The sequence below is a fragment of the Hordeum vulgare genome, chromosome 5H (assembly GCF_904849725.1).
Source record: "Hordeum vulgare subsp. vulgare chromosome 5H, MorexV3_pseudomolecules_assembly, whole genome shotgun sequence".
In the NCBI taxonomy this organism is placed as follows: domain Eukaryota; kingdom Viridiplantae; phylum Streptophyta; class Magnoliopsida; order Poales; family Poaceae; genus Hordeum; species Hordeum vulgare.
In genome coordinates, this window is record NC_058522.1 from 391,698,969 (window position 1) to 391,702,939 (window position 3,971).

A 3,971-nucleotide genomic window follows, 5' to 3' on the forward strand; every position below is an offset into this window, starting at 1 on the left:
CCTCCGTGTTCAGCACACGTACAACTCAATGACGATCTCCGCCTTCTTGATCCAGCTAGAGGGGCGGAGAGGTAGATGATTTCTCTAGCACAGCGGCGTGGTGGTGGTGGTGGTGAAACTATTCCAGCAGGGCTTCGCCTAAGCACCGCTGAAACTAGACTAAAGGAGAAACAAATCTAGAGAGAGAGGGCAGCACGTGGCTGTTTTTCTCTGTCTCAAAAACCCTCAATACCTCTAGTATATATAGGAGGGAGGGAGGGGAGGAGGCAGCCTCAAACCCTGAAGGTTTGGCCGAAATTGGAGGTGGAGGAGTCCTACTCCAATCCTACTAGGAGTAGGATTCCTCATTTCCACCTTTTCCACCTATGCTTTTTGCCTCTCAAACCTCATGGGCCTTAGTGGGAGCTTATGTCAACCCACTAGGGGCTGCTTTGTATCATCCCACAGCCCATAAGGCCCCTCGGGGTGTGACACCCCTACCGATGGTCCCTGGTACCCTCTCGGCACTCCCGGTACACTACTGATGACCCCGAAACTTTTTCGATGACCAAAACAGGACTTTCTATATATCAACCTTTACCTCTGGACCATTCTGGAGCTCCTCGTGATGTCCAGGATCTCATCCGGGACTCCAAACAACTTTCGGTTACCAAACACACATAACTCAATAATACCGAAACGTCACCGAACCTTAAGTGTGCAGACCCTGCGGGTTCGAGAACTATGCAAACATGACCTGAGACACTCCCCGGTCAATAACAAATAGCGGGACCTGGATGTCCATATTGGCTCCTACATATTTTACGAAGATCTCTATCAGTTGAACCTCTATGTCAAGGATTCAGTTAATCCTGTATGTTGTTCCCTTTGTCCTTGGTATGTTACTTGCCAGAGATTCGATCGTCGGTATCTCCATACCTAGTTCAATCTCATTACCGGCAAGTCTCTTTACTCGTTCTGTAATACAAGATCCCGTAACTAACTCCTTAGTCACATTGCTTGCAAGGCTTGTTGTGATGTTGTATTACCAAGTGGGCCCCGAGGTACCTCTCCGTCACACGGAGTGACAAATCCCAGTCTTGATCCATGCCAACCCAACAGACACCTTCGGAGATACCTGCAGAACACCTTTATAGTCACCCAGTTACGTTGCGACATTTGATACATAGGGTATTCCTTCGGTGTCCGGGAGTTGCATGATCTCATGGTCATAGGAACAGATACATTGACATGCAGAAAATAGTAGCAATAATCTGACACGATCATATGCTACGTTTGTAGTTTGGGTATTGTCCATCACATCATTCTCCTAATTATGTAATCCCGTTATCAATTGACAACACTTGTCTATGGCTAGGAAACCTTAACCATCTTTGATCAACGAGCTAGTCAACTAGAGGCTTACTAGGGACAGTGTTTTCTCTATGTATCCACACATGTATTTGAGTTTCCAATCAATACAATTATAGCATGGATAATAAACGATTATCATGAACAAGGAAATATAATAATAACCAATTTATTATTGCCTCTAGGGCATATTTCCAACAATAGTACCTCTCCAGGGCGGTAGTAATCCAGCTGGTACTGTTGGCCAGTACCGCTGCCCATAATTTCGACACCTTTTTTGGTCAGACTTTGCGTTAGTGCTGGGCGGTAGTATCGCCCATATGGCGGTACTACCGCTCCTCGGGTACTATCGGCCCTGCCCCGCTCTGTTCGACCTCTTTGCCTGAGCGGTAGTACCGCTCTAGCTTGGGCAGATGTCGTGGGCAACATGCAGATTCTTTCCCCCCTATAAAAGGGGGTCTTCTTCCCCAATGGTTATCTATTTGTTGAGCTCGTATTTGCCCTCCATTGTTGACCTTCTTTGAGCTTGCTAACTCTCAATCCCTCCAATGATTCTTGCTAGTTCTTGAGGGAAAAGAGAGAGGAGATCTAGATCTACATTTCCACCAGTCACTCTCTCCTCTATGTGAGGGGAATCCCTTGGATATTGATCTTGGAGTTCTTTGTGAGCTCCTTGTTCTTCCTATCATATTCCTCCATAGCTTTTGTTGTTGTGGAGGGATTTGAGTGTGAGGTACTTGACCACTTCATGTGTTCTTGCCATTGCATTAGTTGCATCAGTTTGAGTTCTCCACGGTGATACGTGGAAGTGAAAAGTTGAGAAGCTTATTACCCTTGGGTGCTTGGTACCCTACAAATTGCTCTTTGTGGATGCTTTGGCGTCCTAGAAGCTTGGTGGTGCCTCGGAGCTCAATCCTTGTTCTGTAAAGCTCCGGGCAAGCTTCGGAGTCTCCAATTAGGTTGTGGAGATTGCCCCGGGCATTTGAGGTTACCTCGAAGCCATATTCCATTGTGGTGAAGCTTCGTGGTGTTGTTGGGAGCCTCCAATTAAGTTGTGGAGATTGCACCAACCTTGTTTGTACGGGTTCGGCGACCGACCTCAACAGTCCCTTAGTGGAATCACGATATCTTGCATTGTGCGAGGGCGTGAGGAGATTACGGTGGCCTTAGTGGCATCTTGGGGAGCATTGTGCCTCCACACCGCTCCAAGCGGAGATTAGCATATGCAAGGGTGTGAACTTCAGGATACATCATCGTCTTTGCGTGTCTCGGTTATCTCTTACCCAAGACCTTTACTTATGCACTTTACTTTGTGATAGCTATGTTGTTTCGTGTCTTATATCTTGCTATCACTTAGTTGTTTATCTTGCTTAGCATAAGTTGTTGGTGCACATAGGTGAGCCTAGTTGTTTTAGGTTTTGTGCTTGACAAATTAAACATTAGTTACGCATTTGCTCAAGCCTAAACCGTAATTATTTTAAATCGCCTATTCACCCCCCCTCTCTAGGCGACATCCACGTCCTTTCAATTATGAGGACAACAAGGTTGATGAAGAGGACCTCCGTGATCAACCCCCTCCAAAACGTAGCTCCAGATGGCCTCCCATCAGAACAGTGACTTGCGGCGGCATAAAAAGTGTTACGGGACTCCCTCTAGTATTTTTAGGGTAGATGAGAATTTATAAGTCAAAGAACGGAGTCGAGAGGGCCACGAGGCAGGCACAAGCTATCAGGACGCCCCCCAGGCCGCGTCTTATTGGCTTGTGGGCCCCTCGTGGGGCCTCCAGTCTTCTTTCGATGCTCGTTGGTCTTCTTTTGGTTTAAAAAAATCACCAAAACTTCTAGGGCAATTAGAGTTCATTTGGTATGGAAAACCTGAAAAGTGGAAAACACACAAAAAACAGCAACTGACACTGGGCACTGGGTCAATAGGTTAGTGCTAAAAAATAGTATATAAAATGGTAAATAAATACCCCAAAGGTATTCTAGAATGATAATATAGCAGCATGGAACAATAAAAAATTAAAGATGCGTTGGAGACGTATCATCGCCATGTATACGTCCAACACACCCCGGCCCCACCCAACAACCAGATCCCGCGTCCATGCAACCACACCTTCACTTACCCTTGCCACATTCATGTCACATCCACGCTTAGAGCGGACATAACAGGTCACTCCCGAATCGCGTCACGGTCTTCGTGCCTGTTCAATGCAGGAAAGGCATGACCAGATGGGGCGATGGGGCGATATCTAGCGCATTAAAGCCGATTGACCGTCTGTCCATCTGTTGACATTAAACGGATGCGACGGCCAAGAAACCCACTCCGACGCCCACATTAAAACACCCCGCTGCTTGGCCCAGCCGGCTCCCGCTATTTATATGTGGTCGTGCACGGTACGATCCGCGCCGCACCACATCCACTTCCGTTCCTCCTCCACGCACCACCTCCAACATGACGACGAGCTGTAGAGCGATCTGGGAGAACCTCACAACAAAGCAGAAGCACAAGTTGGCTGGGCTTGCGGCCGTCTGACAGACTCGTCATGCGCGAGGGATAGAGGACAACTTGTCGGCTAGCTCGCTGGAGGTGAGCGACGACGACCCGAGGATGCGTCTAAC